The following is a 24,811-nucleotide window of genomic DNA, read 5'->3' on the forward strand; positions in this document are numbered from 1 at the left end:
CGGGTCAATATTATGCAATGAATGAATGAGGAATCAGAGAAACCTGTGGACTAGGTCCATGCAATCAATCGAAACTGTAAGTCTACTCACCTACAAACAAATGGTAGGCCGTTTCCACACAGGAAACACCGAAGTCTGTTAGGAAGATCTTCACTGCTGGTTCTAGTGAGTAGGAGTTAATATCTACTTCTGTATCACCAAGAGGTCTAACTCAGATTTTAGAGTTACATGTGTTGTGACAGATTTGACTGGACCACTATAAGAACAATAATAAATTCATAGTTAAACTGGAAAGGCCCAAAATGTTCCTGTCTGTTTTTACATTGAGTCTTTTGGGGGAAAAATAGAAAAAAGAGGGAGAGGGGAAGGTACTTGTTCATAACATGATGTAGACTACTTACAGTTCTTTCTAAGGTATTTGGAATCCATAACCATAGGATATCAAAAAAATACCTCTTTTATATAAACACAAATAATACTCTAGAGGCAAGCCATAGAACTGACCTATATAAGAAAATTGTGTAAGAAGAGCTACTACATATATCGTTACTACAGGAGAAGACTTAAAGAAAACTGAGTGTATAAGATCTCTGCTTTGAAAAGTGTATTTCTAAGCCTCAGTAGTTTAAGAATGCCTACACACAGACTGTCTTTTTTTTTTAACCAAGTTGGTTTTGAACAACAAATGCACTGTTGATTCAAGCAAGCTTTAGGGTACTCATTTCAAATGTCACAGTATTGTGCTTTCACATAAAGCAGACATGGAACATCAAAAATATTAATTTCTAACAAAATATTCTAAAAACTAAGACAAAGTCCTGTGGCAACAAACACTGTGAAAGGAGATTTCACATGCCCTGATTTACTCATAGCTGGGGGCTTTTGAATTGCTTTTTCATATGGTGCATTGGGTCCCATGTCCCAAATTACTGAAATGCATATTACTGATGTAAGCAAACTACCGTGGAGCCTAATCTTACTTCATTTTGTCATATTGGTAAAACGTGGTGATGGGAATACCAGTTTCTATGCTTGGCTCTGATTAACATAGCATTTATGTATATGTTGTTTGTGTAGAATCATTTTTCTAAAGTCTAACTATAAATAAACAATTTCTCTCTCGGGTTGATCTTTGCAGACATGTCTCAGCTAGCTAAGGACACATGGGAATGGGCTTTTAGTGAACTGAATATGGAAAATTGAACTTAGCTGGAGGTAACCGAACTCGCAAGTGCTAAATCCATTTAATTCTTAGTCAAGTAATCTAACCAGAAAATCCAAATTAAAGAGATGAATTGAAAAGGCACACGTTGAGACAGGATTGTGGTTAAAAAAAAAGAGAGATATTCTATTTGGGCCAGTAAATCTCATGATCTAACGTTACTCTACTTAGTAGGTCAATTCAGGACAGTCTAAACAACATCATTTGGGTGTGTGCTTGAAGGTGAATGAGAGAACTGCTGATTAAAAAAAAAATGCATCGTGAAACCTGAAAATACGATATCCTTCTCCATAGCCTACTTGTAACTGTCGAACATACAATTTTCAGCAACTTCTGGAAAGTTTCCAAAGTGCAGGTTGAATTAGTTGATTTTGGCTGGGCCAAATAATTTACCACCTGCTTTATATGGGCTGCAGTGAGGTAATTACGACAGACAGGGAAAGGGCAATGCATAATGCCTTCTACTGCCTTTATCTTTAGGACCAGGAAACAACAAAACAGCCCTAAAATGGACTCTACCCAGTAAGTTCAGTTTTCTTGGCCATATCCATGGTCTGTTTAGATTGTGGGTACAATCTGTTTTACATTCTACTGGGAAGCACTGCAGGAAGTTCTGAATCAGCTCTGCCAGGGAAACCTGGTTGTGCTCTTTCAATATACCCACCGCCCTCACTTCAACTCAGTGGCAAAACTCAATAAGAAAGGACAAGCCTTTGGCCCATGATCTAGATTGTTCAATTTATCATTCCCCAGGCATTAGAGAGATTGCAAAGGATTAAATGAAAATGTTCTTCTGGAATCCTAATGGAGCTTTTTTCTCCCTGCCCCCACCACCTAGGGAAAGGTGCACACTTGAGTTGCACACTTACTTACACTTCAGATGTGGGGAAGGTGCAGAAAAAAAAAACAACAGGAATGAAGGGTAAGGGTTCAATATATGTAAATGCCTCTACATAAGTTGATATAAAACACATGACTCTGAATGACTTCTAAAATGCTTGAATCCTATAAGACACACAGAACAATAAATGATCTGCACACCATCTGTTTGTCTTTTTGGTGCATGTGGTAATGGTCACTTATCTCACTACCTGTGGATCTGGAAATGTGTTTGAAATGATGAAGGACCCTCTGCTCTACTATAATGACAACTACCAGTGACATCTGTAACCTTAGCAGCAGGTTAGAAACTATTTATGTCCACTCCTATTAAGGATTTTACCTCTTTGACACATCCATTTGGTTCCGTTTGAAAAAGAAAATCATTAGTCTGACCTAAAACCAGGAATGAAGACAAACTTCTTTCAAGTAATTTGCATACACTTAACTATTTATGAGTTCCCTGCTGAGCATCAAAGGAGGTTATCAATCTACCTACACCCCAAACTTCTACAGAGCATTCAGGTTTCAGTTAAATGCATACTTAATATCCTAGGAAATAAAACTGGAGGTCAGAAACATATTTCCTTGGGGGCTTTTTGGTATTTTCTGCTATAAGTAAAGTTTATGCATTCACTCAACAGATTTTATTAAGTAAGGCAATATGTCAATTATTGCTATAGTCTAATTTTGACACATATTTAAGTCTTCAGTATAGTACTGTATTAAAATCAATCTCATTTACCATAGTCTATTTCTTTACCAGTATTCAGAGTTTCATCCTCCTCCCACAATCAGTAAATTTGTCATTTATTAATAGATGGACTGGATTATTAGACTTGGCAAAGTATGATATATAGAAGATCTCTTATTTGAAGAACGCTGTCCTGATAAAACATTGCCTATTCATTATGACTTGCAATAGCAACACACACACAAATATATATATATATATATATGGCTTTCCTGTTTAAAAGTTTTATCAAATCTAAAGCAAAAGCAGTACTTAATACAGTGGTATTTGATATCCTATTCAATGAGTTCAGTGGTAAAACAGCAATCCAGAAAAAAATACTGTTGAATCAAGTAGGAAGTTATTTGTGGTTTTTTTGGAGGAGTCACACTTTCAGCATGTGATAGCCAATGCTTTGTTTATTTTACACTTTTATGAAGAAGAAAAGCCTTAGAATCTTTGTCCAAATCCTCAATGCTCAGCATATTTTCTAAAATTACATGGGTCAATGAGCAGGAAGATTGCTTAGCACAGAATATCATCAGAGATTTTGAACAAGATAAACTTACTTCTGACCACTAATGATTTCTTATGTCTATAGTTTACAACAACAAAAAATATGCTTCTTTCAATTAAGCTTTGTTTTTTTTTTACTATAAAGAAAAGTTTATTTGCAATTTATTTCAAACATGTATAAAGTCTATTGAATTCCAGCTGGCATTGCTGAAGGCATTTTTGAAGAGTTTTTCTTGTTGTTTGATGAAAAGCGTATTTACATTACTTTGCATCATATTTTGGTGCATAATTATCAAATAGACTATTTAGAAATTATATAAGAGAAGAGTTGGGGGAAAATCAAACAAAAAATTAAAAAAAGCGAAACTACCTTCCTGGGGTTTTGTTTGTTTTTCTTTCTCTATTTCTTCACATTGTGTTTATAAAACGGGCAAGTCTAGGGGATCTTTCTAATTTGTGGATGGTGGTTCCAAGCTGTGCCTATACAGTTTTATGACTGCTTAGCTCCAAAATGTCTAAACACATTACCCTTCTACATAGCAAAATGCCCAGGAGAAGGCAATGCAAAAGAAATGAAGCAGAGGAAAATATATTGCACCATTTTCTTTTTTTTTTTTTTTTTTTACATTTAATGTAAAGTTGACATAAAGCGATTTCAGCTTTGAGGGGCTGGTGAATACTTTCTGCTTACTGTTTTCTGATTTCATTGAGGTTTTTCACTGGCATTTGTCTCAAAACCCAACCCTACTCAACTCCTGAGCAAGCCTCTCAGGCAGACACTAAAAAACAGGATAGTGCTGATTCTCTGATTCAGTAGTTGAGGTTTTTATTATTTTGAGGCTAACTGCGTATGTGTGTGTCTAAAAAAGAAATAGAGACTGAAACAGACAGACAGACAGACAGACAGACAGACAGACAGACAGGGACAGATAGAAATAGAGACATAGAGAGGCTCAGCAACTTCCCTTTGCTATGAAAACCAACCTGTCTCCAGGGCCTTCACTATTCAGCCATCCTCCAGGAAAATGTCTTATGCAACAATTTCAGAACAGAAAAGCTAGGATCAAATTGACTTAAAGTGACATGTATCTTATTATATTGTACTTCTCTAAGTAGATTGGTATGAGATTGAAAGAAACTTCTATAATGTAGAGTTTTTTTCTGAAAATCCCTGTGGAAAAGAACAATTCTTCATTCATTGATATAAATTACATGAAGAATAACCTAGAAAAGCTTTAGACACACAGTAGATTCATCTAATATAATTTTGACTTGAAATTTAGCATTACAAAACCAGAACATGTTCCAGGTTTTAAAGGAATAAAAAGGGGGAAAAATCAAAACAAAACCTATGCTACTGCTGGTACAGAGGAAAGATGAAAGCTGTTCATTTGTTGTCAGAACTGTATGTTGTTAAGTTTACTTAACAAAATGTTTACTATTGTGTCATTTCAACTGAAGAGTAGACATGAGAAAAGTAGATCAGTTAATGCTCACCTTGGAAATTTAACATATTAACCTTTATCAACAACACTGCACTGGCTTCAAACTGACATTAAAATGCTATACGTTAAAAAATCTTCTGTACAATAAAAAAATTTACTGAAGTGAATAAAAAAACTTCTGTAGATTGTTTCATGTGTGCACTGTTACTGGAACTTGAACTCAGGGCTTGTGTTCTTGCTTCTGGCTGAGACTCTACCACTGGAGCCATGCCTCCAGTTAGGCATTTTTCTGATTTATTAGCAGTGAAATCTTGAGGATTGAAGTGTAATCCTCCAGATAACAATTACTCAAGGTTTTAGGATTATAGGTGCCCAACTTTCTGTGCAGATTTTTAATTTGAGATGAATATTCCCATGTCAATATGGCAGGCAGACCACACACATCATTCCGTTCCCTTCCAAGATCCTTTAAAATAAAGAATGGCAAGAATAGTTGAAAAGGGAATCAGGAAACAGGAAATAAGAGAGGCTGACCAATAAGCCTGCGAGATTTTTTTGAACAAGTTTCTGGAGATAGGAAGCAAAGGAAGGAAGAATAAACAATTTACAATCCAGAGAAAACTTCAAGATTGCAGAGCACTTGGCAAATTTTCCATCACATATCCAAGGCCAAGGGTTGAAAATTAGAAATAACAAGTAACAAGGGAAGGTCAGATAGAGCCAGGAAGTGAAAATACACAGGGATTACTGGAACATGGATTATAAAAGCTAGTCAGCCGCTGTTCTACTACAGTCTTAGATGCACAAGAGCTTCTAACTCATGCCTTGTAAACATGTGGCAATTTGCTAAACATTCAGTTACTTATACAAATTTAAGAAATACATGGCTATTGGAAAGCAAAGCTTCTCTCTTCTGGATAATGTAGTAATGTATGCCGACTTAGCTCTGAGGCTATTCAATTATTAAGACCATTAATGAATCTAGTACAGTGTAAAGAGAATCAGAGGTCACTGTGTGTATATTGGAAAATGTGTGATCTAAAAGAAAGACTGAAATAAAGAAATACGAGTAAATTAGCCAGTTGAGAAAAGGAGGAAGGAGTAGAGAAAACTGCATCATAAATGAATTTAAACGTTTATTCTGGTTTCCATGAATAAACACTATTTATGTCACCTCTGTAGGAGTGCTAAGTGTGCCCCTAGCCTCACTGTGTTCACACGACACACTTCCCAGGGGCTTCCACAAGCCAGTGGTTGAGCATCGTCAGTGTCTGAAAAAGATCAATTACTACAAGATATGGGACTCCTTTAACATGTGATTCTCTTGAGAACTCTCATTAGCCTACCTAAAGCCTTCTCTGAATCACACTGTAGCCAGACCCATCCTGTCCAGTCCTTTCTTTCCTCTCTTCTTCACAGACATAAGATCCCCACTGTGGCCTAGATTCTCTCCCTGCTATTCATAGTCTCATCTGTTTTACCCATTGAATGTATGCCCTTCAGTAAGCCAGTTGTACATATAAAATTGCTGTATCAACTACTTGAAGGAACATGTGGTGCTAGGAATAATCTGAAAACACAAGTGGTTGGCACTGAGCCAGACTCAGTCTCCTTGTGGACATTTACAGTTGGAATGCTATCTAGAATGAGGACATCATGGCTAGTACTCATCACTGATGATGTGAAAAATAGGAAATGCTCTCTTTGGTGACAGAACTATCACAAGTTCCATGCTTCTGTCCTTTGAAAAATATAAGGGAGAGGAGAGCATTGCCTAAAATGCCATTGCAGTTGAATGAGTGCCCTTAACCTCTATTGTTATGCTGCAAGAATGTGTAAGTTGAGACTGAACACTGTGGACAGGCAGTTAAAGGGCAGTGAAAGAGCTGGAGTGGAAAGCTTTTTATAGATGTATACAGTGAGCATCAGACTGAAGCCGAGGTGATTAGAATCACAGAGCAACAGAAATGTTCAAATGGTCAGGCAAGTCAAGTATGTTGTGCCAGCGCGAATATTCAGCTTGAAAGACTTGACCGTGAAATGTGGAAAGGAGCATATACATGGATGCCTGTGATGATCTGGGCTGTGTAGACCCTCAGATCTTTAGAGCTTTCATTGGGGTCCACCCTTCCCTAATAAGAACTAGTTTCTGTGCTATGTTAAAGGATGCTGCAAGGCAATAGAAACTTTTTCAGGGTCTTGCTTTTCCTCCACTGGTCACTAGGGCTAATTGATTAAAACTGAAGGCATACTGTATTCATTTAAGCACCCCTTTGGAGGTAAATTGATAAGGTGTGAATAAGAAACAAATACTAATGAAGTAATACGTGCGATGTGGTGGGTTCAAGAAAAAAAAGATGATTTTACTTTCACACACATACACATACAGTAAAAGAAGCCAAGGTTAAAGCCTTACAGAAAACCCTGAGGCAGGCATCCTGAATTGTACAATGATTTGGATGGGTGAAAGGGAAGAGAGAAATATTCTAGAATTACTGAAAGTATGTATCTGCAAATTAATAGAAAAGTGTGCATATGAACAAGAAATCATGAGAAACTTCTGGAAAAACATCAAAGGAAATGCAATCATCTAACTATATATATATATATCATTGCAATATAAATACTCTACTAATTTAACTAAAATAGGATTATAATAAAATTAGAACTATAAGGAAGTAAGGTATAGGCTTTATTCAAATAAAGATTGACAGTAAATCATGAGTAGATGCTATCTAAAAGTTAGTGAATACGTATATAAAGAACATATATTTGCAGAAATATTTTAGTCAGCTCCAAAAGCAGAGAGCTACAAACCTTCTGTTTTGAGAGAAGGCATCTGGGATACAAATGAAGAAGGGAATATTATTATTACTGTATTAGTATTAGTTTTTACTGAATTGTTTGATTTTACCCACATAAAAAATTAATTTTATGCAATGCCCTAAAACCTTGAAAAGAAAAACAAATTGAAATGCAAAAATTAAAACTAACAAGTGAATATTTACTAAAATTTGGAAGATCAAACCAGGAAGATGAGTTCAGCAATTTGATTGTATAAATAATTTTGTATGCTTTTCAAGAACTAAAATATATGAAATTTAAACAATTAAAAAATTTACACAAATTTGACTAACACCATGTATCAATAATGTGCAAATAATCCCTTTTAGACAAATAAGTTCAAAATACTGGCAAATTATATGAGCAAGGTACATTTATGAATAATGTATAAAGGTAGATTTATCTACTCAATATAATGTATATTAAAACAAAAATCAAGTACTTTAAAATTTTATTACACAAAGCATAACAAATAGTTTATATGTGGAGATTTTTATAGTGACAGGGAAAGTAAAAATTAACACAGGATTTTCAAAAAGACCTTAGCAACATACACCATTATAAAGGGTTAGGCCCTTTCAGTATGTAATTACACTTATATAAGCCAGCTTTGTGAGAAAAATAGGCATTGGAAACTAATATTAATAAACTTCAACATGGTGCTGTATATAATGATAAAAATTGCAAAATATTTTACATGTTCAACAGTAGGGGGATATATCAAGGAATTATGACATATATGCCATACAAATTTCTTTTTTATGAAGATTACTTGATATTGGAAAAGATATCAAGATACATTATTTGGATTTAAAAAATCTCTAATAGGTAAGGCATACATGCTGTATATTCCAAATTCCAATTACTTAATTAGCATAAAAGAGGATAAATATGTAAAATATTGAATTCTGTCATGTATGATAGAAGTGTTTAATTTGATCTACAAGACTTTTCTCAGTTTTATATGATGACTTTTTTTTGCCAGTCCTGGGCCTTCTACTCAGGGCCTCGCACTGGATACTTTTTGCTCAAGGCTAGCACTCTGCCACTTAAGTCACAGCACCACCTCCAGCCTCTTCTGTGTATGTGACATTGAGTAATCGAACTTGGGTCTTTGTGCTTTCTAGGCTAGCACTCTACCATTAGGCCACACTTTTGGCCCCTGTATAATGAATTTTGACCTGTAAATATATACAAATATGATTTTCACACACATATTTAAATGGAAGCAGAATTGAATATAAACTTTAAATACTTATAATAATACCATATATTATTATATGTGATATATCAATCATGTATTTAACATTACAATTTAAATGTGAATATATACATGTTCATACATAAATATATATGTATACAAACATATATGTACGTGTATTCATGTGTAAAAATCCTTTTGTGTGTGTTTAATGGTCCTGCGGCTTGAAGCCAAGGCCTCGGTATGGTATTGTTGCTGACCTTTTGTACTCAAAACTGGTGTTTGCCAGTTGAGCTATATAGGTCCAAATGTCTTGTGATTAACTAAATATCACATTGTCATAGACTTTCCTAGCAGGCCTGGCTGTGAACTGCAATCCTCAGATCTCAGCCTCCTGAGAAGCTAGTATTATAGGCATGAGCCACTGGCATCTGGCTAAAAATGCATTTTATTATATTTGTGCATATATAAAATTACACGCACATGCATTACATAATGTATTATGTATATGATTATTTTGTAATGCTAAGCATTCTACCAAGTTATAAAACCTATGAAGACACAGTAGGTTGGCTGAATTTGTAATATAAATAGTAATATAAACACACATCATGATTTTTACTATTTTAAGGAAGTTATTTAGATTACAGTTATAGGGAGCACCCTTAAATCATTCAGGCTACTTGCTTCTTCCCATGTATCTCCAGTCTAGTAGGTAGAACCTGAAATCTTAACAGTCAGGATCCTATAAAACTAGACTATCCTTTGCCACAGCAGCTGTCTTCAGGCTCTCAGGGAGTCATGGTAACCAGAGCTGTGTTGTTTTGTTTCTATCTGTAGTCTAGCAACTGCTGTCTTAAGAAGCATCCTGGAAAGTCCCTATTTTCTGATGGTCTTTATAGCTTCATGTTCCATTAAAGTGTCATCTCCTTTGAGCCATATCTACAATTTTCAACTCTTCACATATTACAAATGAAAGCTTAGGTACAATCTGTATCAATGAGAACTCAGGAATAACATCTTCAACAAGAGTTAGTAAGGGACCTGTTCATCTCTCTGATTTGACTTCTCCTTTCATCTCTCTGATTTGACTTCTCATCTCCAAAGTTCTATGTGTGTTTGGGAAAATAAATTTCAGCTCCATTTGCAAACTGGTCAGGGTTCGCTTAGTTCCAGGGAATTTCTCAAATAGGAATTAAAGAGGAATTTCCTCTCTCTCTCTCTCTCTCTCTCTCTCTCTCTCTCTCTCTCTCTCTCTCTCTCTCTCTCTCTCTCTCTCTCTCTCTCTCCTTCTCCTCCTCCTCCCCTCCTCCTCCCTTTTTGTTTCAGCAATGTCTCTCAAGTTCTTCAATCTGTAGACCACAAGAGATTCTAGTTTTCTCCTGTCCACTCTATGCCTGGATAAGCATGAAACTATCACTGTTACTTCCTGTTAGATCACATGAATCTGGTTACAAAAACTGCCAGTGGCCAGGAGTGTGACCTAGTGTTAGCATGCATGAAGCCCTGGGTTTGATTCTCCAGTATCACATACACAGAAAAAGCCAGAAGTGGCTCAAGTAGCGGAGTGCTAGCCTTGAGCAAATGTTCTCAAGGACAGTGCCCAAGCCCTGAGTTCAAGCCCCAGAACTGGAAAGGAAAGAGAAAAAAAAATTGTACCAGATTAGCCAGATAATGATCATAGGTAACTCACACTAGCTGCTGATATTTGTCAAACATTTAATATGGAGCATTAAAATAAGATGCATGGACTGCATTTATGATCTTCCTACCAATTCTCTACTATAGTTGTATTGAGTCACATCCCTGCATTTCATGAAGGAGGAAGCTAAAGAATTGAGGAGCCAGGGCCGGGAGTTTGGCCTAGTTGTAAGAGTGATTGCCTAACATTCATGAAGACCCAGATTCGATTTCTCAGTACAACATACATAGAAAAAGGTGAAAATGGTGCTCTGAATCAAGTGGTAGAGCTCTAGCCTTGAGAAAAACCCAAGGACAGGGCTCAGGCCCTGAATTCAAGCCCCCGGACTGGCAAAAAAATAATAATAATAATTGAGGAGCCATTATAAAGTCAAAGAAATAAGTGGCAGAGTCTTGATTGAAATGTAGCAAATGTTCTTTATGATGTAGTTTGTGCTTGTATTTCCCAGATTGTAAACTATTAGCCTACCACATATATTCATACATTGAAGTTTGTACAGTGGCAAGATCTGGATAGGATAAGTAGAGGTTTGGGAAAGAAATAGGAAGAAAGGAAGCCATGGAAAGGAAGAGTGATATCTCTGTCTGATACTTCCTGATATAATGTGAACTATTTATATTCATTGAATATTCTCAGTGTCTCAAAGGAAGAAGAAAATTGTATTTATTCATTCATAAGGAGTGTTTTGGTGGGTGTTGTGAAGAGATGAAGAATGAACTGAGAACGTTTAAAAAAGGAATTTGAAATAATGAATTTTGAGACATGTTTGGATAGGAAGAAAAATAAAGAGATGTAAATAATGAGGTCATGGTGGATTAAATATTAAAGAAAAATATATTTCTGAAATTTCCACCAAATAATTCTTTGCATTAGATAAGTAGCTGTCTTTTCTTTATATCATCAATGCCTTTAGCAGAGAATTCAAACTCAGGAGTCACAAATCCAAGATTAAACATTTGTGTATGTACATACATATTATTTATACACACAAATAGATTTTAGTAAAAGCTCAGGGCACTTTGTCAAAGTATAAAGAAATAAGGAGAGCTATTTATTATGACTGAGAATTCTGAAAAAGTGACCAGTTTGGGCACTAAGCCATGAATTAGGTCACATCAGTTATGAGTTAGTTTCAGAAGTACTTAGATGTCTGGGAGACTTTCAACAGAGATGTAGCATGCACATATGCTGAGGGGAGCAGGGACTGGTGCCATTCTGAATGCGCTGAGTTCCCCGCCCCATTATGGAAGGTTAGCAATGGTACAGCCCAGCCACCTTTGCCCTTCTAGGGAGGGGTAACCTTGACCTTCTCCCCACCCCACATGAGGAGGGATATCTGCGTGGGTGTGGGGAGGCCTGCTTTGTGTGGAGACCTGCCCAATTCGCATGCCAACTCCAACTAAGGTGATAGGTAAATTCAAACACTGAGCTGTAACCCTATTGACTTCCTGCTTGTGGCTGGAGCTGCCTATGGTCCCTCTGTGTATATAACTATCCCATTGGCCACCTGTGTGTGGCCAGGTTCGACCGCATGGGTTTTGCCCTTAAAAACCCAGCATGAGAGCTGCTCAGGGACACAGTGTCAGCTCCCGAGTCTGCACTGAGTTCCTGGCCGGTCAGTTCACCATCTACTTCCCCAATAAATCCACCTTTTTATATGAAACTGTCTCTATATGGTGGACTCTGGTGAGACGTGGAATCCCCACCTGGAGGGATAAGGAATCCCCTCCTCCTGACCCCATAACACATATAGATCACAAACTGTGAGGTTTTTTTTCAACCAAAAAGATATATCACAGTAATTGGAAAGCAATTTAATCTAATTAGAAGATCTTTAAAATATTGGCAGGAAAATTGTTGGATGCTTGTTAATATGTGACTTGACATAGTGGACTATTGCTATGAAATGGTAGTGACTCTGCTGTACACAGACCAACCTGGTAAAATGTAACTCAAAGGATAGCTTTTTCAAAGTTGTTTTGGTTCTACAGATCAATGTGGTATGTTTGGCAAACAAAATGTATTTACTCTTTTCCAGGGGAAGAAACACAAAGATAAATACCAAAGAATCCTGACTTGACACTGCTTGATCACCACTGTTCTGCTATTTTGCAAATAAAGTATTACCCCCAAGGTCAGAAATTTCTTTTAGAGAAATTACCCAGATGTCTTGGCATAAAAGATCATTTTCCAAATGCTAAGGGACCAGAGTGCCACCCTGGGGAAGTCAACAATAAACATTTTGATCTGAGTTAAGTGGTCAGAATTAAGATGTGAAGTCTGACCACTGTAAAGCAAAACATATCAGCAGAAAAGGCAAGAATCAGATTTGTTTTATTCCTGAGTTTCCAACAATTTGGTGGGAAGCCAACTTCTAAAATAGGAGCTCTTCAGTAAGCAGGTTTTGTACTAGCTCTGTAATGGAAAGCTTAAAAGCTCATCTACTAATCTGAATTTCTATGAGGAAAAGCACAGCTACACTTGCAGGCAAGTGTTTCCTGGGCATGAAAGATCTTAAAGGTAACTGCTCACACTTTCAACTGAGACGAGGTGCTGAAAACTGACGTCCAAACTGTAGCTCTACTGTTGTGGATGATGTTTGACAGCTGAGAGTTCAAAGACAGATGTGCTTTTTTCCACTGGCTATATGTATTGAGAGGAAGTATAGATCTTGAAAATGAAACACTCCAAGGGTGGGATCACTCACTTCATAAGCCTACATCTTTTGACTTTTTTAGAAATACAAGAGGAGAGAAGAAGTGAAGAAAGTAAAAGGAGATTTAACCATTATTTTTTCTAATGATTTTGAAAGCAAATAGAATACACCTTTAAGTGCAACTGAATTTCAATTAAGTTTAATTTAGCACTAAAGAATGAGGAGAGGAAAGATGAGAAGGAGTAAGAAAGGAAAGGAGGGAAGAAAAGAGAGAGAGAAGGATTATAGAGGAAGGAGAGAGGAAGAGAGATAGGGAAGGATGGAGGGTGGAATGAAAGGAGGAAGGAAAGGATTACAAGGAAAGCAAAAGGGAAGGAGGAAGGAAGAAAAGGCTTAAGATAAAATCTAACGTTCAAGGAGCCTTTGAAGCAGTATGGCAAATCTATATACCAATATGGTCATCCTCTGTTCTTGTCTCTGTTGTTTATCCATCTTTCTTTTGGTCATTGTTAAAGGGAGCTCAGGAGGTCCCTTCTATTGTTAGATAGAATTAAATTATTGTGCAGTGTTTCCTTAGGTTAAATCTAAAACTGCTTTCCTATAACTGTGACTGTTGCTGTTAGTTCTACCCTCAGACACCCTAAACGATATTTACTTCATTTTTCTCCTGCAGGCCCTCTAAGTACAGGCAGCTCGTAGCCCGCGGCACTCAGAGCAGGGCTCCAGGAGGTTGCCTGGTCTTAGCAGCAGCAGAGCCAGCAGAATCCTACCATCCCCTAAAGGAATGACAGCTTTGGGACCAGGGCTTATGACATCATTGTGATTAGGGAAAATGTTGCAGCTGGACCCCTGTGTTGTAGAGCATTTGTTAAACATTAAACAGTGAGGCCCATCTCCACAGGGAAACTAGAAACAACTGCAAATGGGGTCAGACTTGCCCAAGGGAGCCTGAGGCAGAAGTATTCTGACATGAACATAAAGGATTGATGCCTCTGATGTAGTTAGCAAGGCAGTCTTTGGTTCAGTAACAGTGCAATGGTTTGATACTACTGAAGCTAATGCAGAGAGCCTGTGCACAAAGGCATTATTTTGCCATGTGCAGGGTGATGAGGAACTTTAGAATTAATGAAAAAGGATGGGAGATGAGGAGCACAATGGAGCATCCAACTCTACACAGAGTAACAGGAAGTTCCACTCTTCTCATACGCAGACTTCAAGATGATAGATGAACTCTGTGCTGGGACAGTGAGCAATGCAATCTGGATGCAACTAACTAATCGCTCAACCTTGGGAAGGAAACCTACACAAAAGACAGTGCAAGCCTCCTCAAAAAGAGATGTAGGTTTTTATTTTGTTGTTGTTTTTGTTGTTATTTTCCAGAGAAAATGTTGAATTGTAGGTTTATTGTAGCTATTGTTGAAAAAGTTGTGACACAGGAAATGGGACACATGCAGAAGCTTGAAAGGTTTTTGCCTCAGAGTGGCAATATTCTATATCTTTAGATTTGTTAGATAAAGAGGAAGGAACAAAAATGCCTAAATCAACGATGGCAAGGTCAAGCAGTCACCTAGGACTGAGTAAACATAAATTCTGATGATGTCGAGGGAAATTGTATCTGCTAGAAATAATTATGAATGTTCATAAGATGGCACCCATAACCCTAGTGAAAAATTTACAAAAGGATAGACATTATTTGGGCCTAAAATTCAGAACTAAGATCACTTCAAATGATGGCTGAATTTATGTATCCACATAACTGAGTCAAGGAATGCCCAGATATTTGCTTAGACTTTATGTTGGTTGTTATCTGGGAGGATGTAATTTTAAGGAGGAAATCCTCAAAGTAGCATTTGAATTGGCATGCTGAATAAAACAGACAATCCTCACCCCATTGTAAAAGAGCATTTCCTAGTTCATTGAAGTGGGTCATGTTCCTTCTTTCGAAACGAATGATGCTCTTTCATTTTGCTTTACTGACAATAAAACAACCAGAGTGGGGCCGGGAGTTTTGCCTAGTGGTAGAGTGGTTGCCTAGCATGCATGAATCATTGGTACCACATAGAAAAAAAAAATCTAGAACTGGTGTGGAGGCTCAAGTGTTAGAGCTCTAGCCTTGAGAAAGTCCAAGGATAGTGTTCAGGCCCTGAGCTCAAGCTCAGGACTGGCAAAAAAAAAAAAAAACAGAAGTAGAAAACTATATTCTCTGATGGACTTGAACTCTAGGCCTTGGCACTATCTCTGAGCTCGTTGGCTCAAGGCTAGCAATCTACCACTTTGAGTCACCACACCATTTTCAGTTTTCTAGTGGTTAATTGAAGATAAAAGTTTCATGGAAGCCAGATGCAGTACTCACACCTGTAATTCTAGGTACTCAGGAGGCTGAAATCTGAGGATGATGGTTCAAAGCCAGGCTGGGCACTAAAGAACATGACACTCATCTCCAATTAACCACCAGAAAACCAGAAGTGGTGTTGTGGCGTAAGGGGTAGGGTGGTAGCCTTGAGCTGAAGAACTCAGGGACAATGCCCAGACCAAGGGTTCAAATCGCAAGACCGACAAAAAAAGTCTCATGGACTTTAATGCCAGGGCTGGTTTGAACAATGATCCTTAGATCTCAGTCTCCTAAGTAGCTAAGATTATAGGTGAGATACTATAAGTTTTCCAGTAGGCCAGTAGTATACTCTTACAAGGATTTATTTACCTTCCGAAGTAAACTGCTAATAAACATTACCTTATTTCTTAATTAAAAAGATCATAGTTTTCCTAGAAATCTTATAAAAATAAATCTTGTTTCATCTAGGCTTCTTTATTGAATGAAATCATATGAACTGAGGCAGCTGCCATGCAATCTGAAAAGCAAAAATAAGCCTGAGAAGGAGAATTTCTCACTAGAAATACACAAGATATGATTATGAGAACTCTTCTTAGTTTATGGTTCCAATTTAAGTTTATAGTTTCAAATTTCTTCCCAACAGAGTCCTGCCACATTTTTTCAGTGTATTTAGTGAGCTACTGTTAAAAATAACACCTCCTTTTTATTTTAACTATTATCAGGTAGTTTTTCTTAGTTACTGTTTTTACTTATAGTCAGAGTCCTGTAGGCTGTGGAATAGAGCTGATTGACTTTCTGGCTGAACGAGAACATAGGCTATTATTTAAGAGAAAGTAGTGAAAATTGAATTTTGTTTTTAGGTTGTCCTACAATGAATGTAATGTAAATTTCCACCCCCCCTATTATTTTCCCAAATATCGAGACATATCCATGGTCATTTTTTTTTTTTACATAGTGTGACCTTTTCTTTTAGTGCTCCCTGCAGTGAGTTTTTCAGGTTGCACAAAGCCTTCCAAGAAGGCTTGGCTGAATCAAGCTTTAGTAAACAAACCTGTGTGTTGAGCACCTATGATACTGTGCACTGATCTGGGTGCTGCCATTTCAATATTGGACAAGATGCTAGTTTTCCAAGTTTCAAGAGACCATGGAGTTTATAGAGCGGATGGAAGAGTGAACTTCAGTGCAGGGCATGAAATCCTGAAATAGCAGTAACTCTGAATACTGTGAAGTCACAAAGAAAACAAGCATGCCAGTCCTTAGAGACACAGAAAGGCTTTCCAAGGGAAATGAGGCATAAGGAAATATTTAAAAAAAGATGAGCAGGAGATAAACCAGGTTAAAGAATGAGGGTGAAGGGAGCAGATTTTAGGTCCAGGGATAAAACATAATCCAAGGCTTTACCATGAGTAATAGTTACCTATGTCTGGCACTTGAAGTAGAAGCTGGTAAGAAATAAGGAGGGAAAATACAGCATTATCTAGATCTGGTATGAGGATCTAGGATTTTATGCTGTGGAAAACTTATTGAGAAAATTAAACAGAAAATTACATGACCAAAAATATGATTTGGAAAGTTTATTTTCTTCAAAATGGGTTTAAATAGCGCAAGCCTCTCTATTATCAAAAAGATCTGGAAAATCTTGCCTAGTGCTTCTTGCTAAATGTTATGCTAGTCTAGGTCAATAGAGTAAGTGGAAGGATAAAAAATATAGAGGAACAATGAGTTCACTGCCCTGCTGGAGGGATCGTAACACAAACAGCAACAATAACAAAAATCAGAAATAAAGGGGCAAGTCCCTTCAACCTATGATCCCCGCATCAAAGTTTGTGATGCCAAATGTAACCACATCAGAATATCTGAGTTATTTCTTTTTAAAAAACAAAACAAAAACTTAGTCCTAGTAATCCTTATAGTTATCTGAACCTCAAAGGGCTTCAAGACTGGCTTGAAAACTTTACTTAACCACTTTCTTGCCACAGAAGTTACAAAGCCTGGGGCCAGCCATAAAGATGTTAATTTGATGAATATTCATAATCAATAAATATTCATTAAACAACATTTCCGTTCCAGGCATGCTGCTGCTCGTGGCAGGTCCCGCCTGCATGGCAGAGTGCACTTGTTAAATGAGTGTTGCTCATTGCAGAAACACCTTATGGGATTTCATGAAAGAAGCGGCATTCATCTACAGTACATGCAGATGTGTAGAGACAAGTTATAATAAATTCTCTACAAAAGGAAAAAGAAAAGCTTTTCCTCTTTGGTATAGTTCTTGTGTTCCACATGCAAAGTGTGGCCAAATATGTGAAACTGGATGAGGGAAACCAAGCAGAGGGAAATGCCTTCTCTTTCTCTGTGTCTATCCCGGGCAAATGCCAAGTCAGGACACTAATTAGCTCTAAGCCTGTGTGGAAGAAGCCCAGATTTTAAAAGCAAATCGAGAAGTGTGAACATCACTGTTCAAGTCTTGTTCCTTCATCATATGGTTAAGGCACAAAGTTAATGAAAATGAAACACCTATGTCAGGGCACTGGTTTTCTTTGGAATATATGTATTTTGTTAGAATAGAAAGGCATAATGCATACTTAGGTGAAGAGCCCAAAGGTATAACTCTTCGCTGAACTGTTTATCAAAAGGACTACCAGGAAATGGAAGCAGTTTTTTTTTTTGGGGGGGGGTGAGGGGCAAAGAAGGAGGAACATGAATGGAAGGAGGAAGGGTGAGTAAAAATAAATTAATAGAAATAAAAAGCCATAGTAAGCAGAAACTAGTAGGCATAAGTTATTCTCATTAAGAATATAAAACATTTCTTCATGACCACCATCCAAAGGACCTTTACATACTTTGAAACACTGACAATAGCTAGAAAAAAAAAACTTTCTGGGCTTGGGAAAAATCATACTAAGTGAAGTAAGCCAGACCCAAAGGAATATAGGCTCAATGGTTTCCCTCATTTGTGATAATTAGTACACATCTAGGACTCTCCTAGCAGAGGATCACAATAGCTCAAAACCTAGGTACATAAGGTCATATAAGATGACACTAAATGAAAGGATAGCTAAGATATGGAAACAAGAGCTTTATCTTGTGTACTGACGTTCTTTTTTCCCCCCAGTTGTGGGCTTGAGCTCAGGGTCTGAGCACTGCAGCTAGAGCTCTACCACTTGAGCCTCAGCACCACTTCTGCCTTTTTTTCTATGTATATGCTACTTAGAAATTGAATCTGGGTCTTCTTGCATTCTAGGCAAGCAGTCTATCACTAGGCCAAACTCCTGATCAGTGATTATTCTAATTGTACTATGTTATTTCTCTTTTGTTGCCCTTTGGTCAATTTCATATTGTTATTGTATCTGACTTTGTTTACTTGTATATTGTATACACATTTATTTGTTTATTTGAAATAGGAAAGGGAAGGGGGAGGAAACAAAATGATTGGGAGGTTGGGGAAATGGGAACCAAAACATGGGAAGGGGTATCATTGTGTGAGAAGTAATGAACCTACTATCTGGTGAATATAACTGTAACCCCTTAAATAGATTATCACGACAATAAAAAATTAAATTAAATTTAAAAAAACTTTCTGAGAAATGACTGAACAGATAGATATTACCATACCACTTTGTTTTAGAAATGTTCTTTTAAGAATACTACAAATAAGCTGGGCACCAGTGGCCTGTAATCCTAACTACCCAGATTGGCAAGATCAGAGGATGCTTGTTCAAAGCTAGTCCTGACAATACCCTAGACGCTAGTCTCCAACTAACAACCAAAATACCAAACATTCAACTGTGTTTTAAGTGGTAGACCACTGTCCTTGAGTGAAAAATCTAAAGAACAGCTGCTAGGCCTTCAGTTCAAATCCCAGAACCACCATGAATGCTCTCTGTCTGTCTGTCTCTCTCTGTCTCTCTCTGTCTCTCTCTGTCTCTGTCTCTCTGTCTCTCTGTCTCTCTCTCTCTCTCTCTCTCTCTCTCTCTTTTTCTCTCTCTCTTTCTTCCTCCCTCCCCCCCTCTCTCCCTCCTGCCCCTCCTCCCCAGATTAACAATATCTTCAATGATTTTAGGTATTTCTGTTCTTTATTGACTACATAGACTGTTTCGAAGACAGAATTCTATGTTTTGAAAGCATGAGGAGTTTCCAGTTGGTCTACAATATTGTCCTCCTTTCTGATGATTCTGGTTCTTCCTTCATGCCTGAGCATCCACAAGAATCTCCTAATGTATGGGACTTTCAGTAGATTGAACTCTTGTTATTTTGCCAACAAGTCACTGAAAACAGCTAGTCACTTCAAAAGGTAAACTTCATCAAAATACCTTTAATGCTGGCAGGGCTTTGATTCCTTTTAAAGAGTAGGCCTTGAAGCAGTGAGAAATTAAGAGAAACTCGAAGGGTCATTTGATCTGTAGAAGTTGGTGTCTGTGGCCACTTGTGATCTCTGCTGAATAGGTACTTTCAAAAAAACTGTCTTCTTCATCCTCTAACCACTCTTCCTTCTGAGACATGTGAGAGTTTGCTTGTAGCAATGTTTCTCCAACTCTTAAAATTTGACCTTTTTTTCTTCCTAAAATCTTGGGACTTTGATTAATGCTTGCATAATGCAGACAAAGTACTAAGGTTCATGATTCCATAAAGATAGCATTTATGGCCATCTGGCCTAACAAGCTTTGAATAGAAAATGTGAGAGGTGAAAGGTGAGGTAGAGGGTAGATTGCCTCCAGCATTTGATGGAATAAGAAGCCTTAGCTGGGAACACATTTTCAAAGAAAAAATGAAATCCTTATATTTTCCCTTCTTTGCTTTTTTGAGTGAACCTTCTCTTCATAGTCCTTATGTCACATTATTTCATTTGCAAAAGGGTGATGTAGAAACCACTTACCTCTCATAACCAAAGTGATTGCCTATCAAACCCAGGTCACTAATTAGCCAAATTAAAATTTTCATATACTCAACCATCACTTGCACAATTGGACACTTGCTATTTCTCCAACAGAGGTCTTAACGGTCATCCTGTTTTACCTAAGCAATTTTAATTTCATCTTGTGGCCTACCATTAGTTCTATTAGGGAGTTGCTTAAGCTTGCTCATGAATAATAATTGTAAAATACAATAAATTTTTAAATACAAATTATAAGAAAAGTGAACTCAACATTTTTTATAGAAACTAATTTTAACCCTAGATGAGATTTGTCTGTACATTTCTATAGTCTAAGAATGGAAAGCTACAGTCTAAATGGTGACACACTGTGACACTGTATTTCACATAATTGTATTTTAGTGGAGGAAGAGATAATGAAGTGTTGTAAAATCTATATATTGCTAAAATTATTTTGTTGCTATGATGGTTTTGTCTACTTACAGAGGTCCTTTTGACCAGGATCTTGCTGCCCCAGGTTATTTCTTGCTCCTAAGGTACAGAAATAACCATTTTAAAGCAATTGTCCTTAAAAATCAGATTTAAAAAACTGCAAGCCAGTCTCTCTTGCAGTTTGGCTTCCAACATATCCTAAGTATTATATTCTGGATAATCAGATGCATTGAGCCATTTGGGATTACCAGCAAATGAATAGGGACTTTTGGGGTAATACAATGTGGCACAGAATGTCAAATTTTCCTCAATATGAGATCATAGCAGAAAAGTCAGTGAGATTAAATTTTCATTAATGTAAAAAAAAATTTCAGTGACAACATTCTAAGAAACTTTGTTTTTGAATGTGCTTCTTAAACTCTTCTGAGTAAAATATCCTCCACATCATACTGCTCTTCTCCAGGTTTATTCTCACATAAAATTGTAATGTACTTAAAAACCTTGGCTTTGTTCCACATGTGTCTCACCCAATTCTTTGTTTTCCATTTCTCTAAACTCAGGAGTTGCGATCCCAAATGTATGAAATTGCCGTTTGTAATTCAATAAGGTGTCAGGACACCAGGGAATACTTTTTGTTTTGTTAGAGCATTTATGCTCCCAACTCAAAATATAAAGAAATAAATGTCAACTATAACAACACAAACAATAAATATATTATAAATAGCCTTTAAGCTAATTTAATCCTAAAATTCACTATTTCTTCACAACCTTGTCTTTTACTAAGGTTTGACTTTCATAAAGACTTCTCTTAACATGCAGGCTTTAGTGTCCATAATCTCCTGTTGCCACGATGGAGCAAGGATTGTTCTTACAGTTCAGCTTTTGTTCAAATACAAGTAGAAGGTCAAAGGCATTGCAACACAAGTCAGCAGGTCTTAATACTTCATTTGGGGGCCTGTTCAGGGCAGGCAGCAGTGTCTCCCTCCATGTGTGATAGCAACAGAAGTCCAGAGTTTATTAACTCTTGAGGCACTGCAGTAGATGGAGCCCTAGAGCTGAAAGAAGGGCTAATAACTAACTAAAAAAAAATCCCTTCAACTCTCCAGATTCTGAGATGTGTAACTTAATGAAGCAGAAGTAAAGAGGGATAGAGCTGGTATCCTAAGGGATTCTTGTTCTCATTCTTTTCACATCTTTTGATATAGTATACCCTTCAGTCTCAGAGTTTCTATTGGGCTTGTTTGGAACATGTCTTGAAAACCAAATAACTTTTAATTGCTGTCATTACCAGGTTACTGATACAACATATGACAGATATTGGCCAATCATGTCATATCATACATTTAATGGGAAGGCTTATCAGTCACCTAGGTACTGTAATTAATTAGTATTCTCCAATGTGAAATAATGCACAAACATTCAGATCACACTTGCATGAGATAAGCAGCATGGAACCTAACACAGTAATATACTGGTCTTAAGGAAGGCAGAGAAAGACGAAGTGGTTGGAAGGTATTCATTCCAGGACATAGTCATTACTAAAGGCAGAAATCAAAGGAAAGTTGTATTTTCCTCCTTGTGCTGGGTTGTCAGAACACTCTTCTAATTCCATGAGAAGCAACAGTAGCATCCAAAGGCTCTTTAGAAATGAAAAGGTTTGCATACAGGTTTCAAATACACAGGAATGGAATTTAAAAAGCAGCTGCAAGGATAGAGTAGAGAACCCTGACTCTACTGACTATAAACTGATGATCTAATTAGTTTTCAAATCTTTGATCTCTGAATTTGCTAATTAAAGAAACAATAGTATCTACAGTACCACCAAGCCTTATAACTGGCTTTTTGGAAAGACGAACTGTATGTGTCAGTTTGCAAAGTAGCACGACTGTTAGCCTTTGCTCCCTTTATCCCCAGCCGAAATATGCGGAGTTGATAGCATCTCTTTCCTCTACTCATGCTATCCCAATTATCAAAAAACCGAGAAGGAGGGCCTGGAGTTTGGCCTAGTGGTAGAATGCTTGCCTGGTATGCACAAAGACCCGGGTTCCATTCCTGGGTACCACATACATAGAAAAAGCCGGAAGTGGTACTTTGGCACAGTGTTAGAGCTCTACCTTTGAGTACAGCCCAATGACAGTGCTCAGGCCCCAAGTTAAAGCCCCAGGACTGGTCAAAACAAAAACAAGGACAACAACGGAAGGATGGGGAAAGAAGTTCTGAAGATTCTCCCATGCCTGCCTCTGATCAGAAAAACTGCCCTCTTCTGTGCATTCATTCCCTTCCATTACTTGTATGTCTGACTCACATGATTAGCTACAAGACAATTTAGGAAGATGTCCTCAAAGGATCAAGGGTTAAGAATGAAATTCCATGCCCACCAAAAGCAAAATCAAAACAAACAAAACCAAAACAAAACAAAACAGAAAAAACTAAAAAAGAAAAAGGAATAGATTAATTCATGTATTCTCATTTGAAAAATAATCAGGATGGTCTTTGAAAACAGATAGAATCATCTTCAGAGACTATGAAAAAATATACTGGAACACAATGTACTATGGAAAAAACTTAACCAGATGAACAATCAGAAAAAATTTTTAACTAAAAGTAATATAAAATCAAACAAAGCTAAATACACACACTCTGTTTACTTTGCAGCTTCATTGTGATAGGGAGGCAGGAAAACTAGCAAATGAAGATGCTTGCAAACAAAAAGCAGTTCGTCCATACTGTTACTTGGTATTGTATTCTTTATGCACAGAAAAGAATAATTCAGTTATAATAGGGATTGATTTAGACAAAAGAAAAGTTTGTATAAGAGGTAAGACATCTATCTGTCTATCTATCTATCTATCTATCTATCTATCTATCTATCTATCTATCTATCTATCATGTTACACATCAGATGAGATATGACAGAGGAACAAAGAGGGGAATAGCCTTGAAGTGTCTGTTGACCCTTTACACACCAAAGTTAAAAGGTGTACACAATTTAAAGACTGAATAATTTCTTGCAATATTTCTTAACAGGGAAATAATAATCACAGTGAAATAAACAAGATTTTAGCATTTTAATCATTGCTGATAATTAATAGAAATGAACACCTACAGTTTAATGAACACATATACAGCTTTAAAGTTTTTAAAGTTTGATACAAATTCAACAGTTGTTTTTATCTGTGTTTATAAATTTATACAAAATAAGAATTATTTTTATTCTGTAAACAGGTTCATGTCTCTGCAACTATTTTTCTATCAAGTATTTAGAAAGCACCTTCCACAGAAGCTGTAGCTCAGAAGAGTAGTGTGTGTGTGTGTGTGTGTGTGTGTGTGTGTGTATGTGTGCACGTGCACACACACACACGTGTGCATGTTTTACCTTATGAAGATTTCTAAAGTTCATGCATAATAAATATTTGTGTCTCTATCTTTGAAACACTGGGATTCGATTTATTCATACATATTCTGATGCGATTTTTTCTCCTCCTACCAAACTTTCACCTAAAACTTTTAGTACTGCATTTTCAATACTGGAGAATAGCTTGACTTAATAGGTATGGTTTTGCTTTATTATTCACAGTGCTTTTGTTTCATCTCAAACTTAGTAATAAAAATCTAGTTATATGAGCCAATAACTTTGTGACATTAAGCCATCTGTCTAACCTTATATGTTTTGACTCAATAACAGGCAATCAGAAGCAATGTACAGATTTTCACAAGAGATGGAAGGACACTTTTGCTTGCAGTCTTCTTAGGGACGTTAATACATATTAACATCCCTAACTGTATGCATTCCCATTAGTAAATTTGCACAAAGTGTACACTCATATGTTATTATCTTTTATTCGCATGGTCCTAAATCCTGGATATTTACCCAAATCTTTTGGTATAGTATTAAGCTAAATAGTAATTATATGGAAAGTTATTTTCTTTTCTTTCCATATATTTTTTATTGTAATTAATAATTTATTGTAATAGTAAT

General features: G+C 36.8%; 1 long non-coding RNA gene across 1 annotated transcript in view; it reads right to left on the reverse strand.

The window, feature by feature from the left end:
• The window catches only part of LOC150061591 (uncharacterized), a 30,580-nt gene extending 20,958 nt beyond the window's left edge, over positions 1-9,622 (reverse strand). The window contains exons 1-2 of the long non-coding RNA XR_016535840.1: positions 9,528-9,622; positions 91-256 (exon numbers count right to left, since the gene is read on the reverse strand). This is a non-coding gene — a long non-coding RNA (uncharacterized LOC150061591). The remainder of the gene's footprint in view (positions 1-90; positions 257-9,527) is intronic.
• Between the last annotated feature and the right edge of the window lie 15,189 nt (positions 9,623-24,811).

Source organism: Megascapheus bottae, chromosome 6 (genome assembly GCF_031878675.1).
Source record: "Megascapheus bottae isolate mThoBot1 chromosome 6, mThoBot2.hap1, whole genome shotgun sequence".
NCBI classification, from domain to species: domain Eukaryota; kingdom Metazoa; phylum Chordata; class Mammalia; order Rodentia; family Geomyidae; genus Megascapheus; species Megascapheus bottae.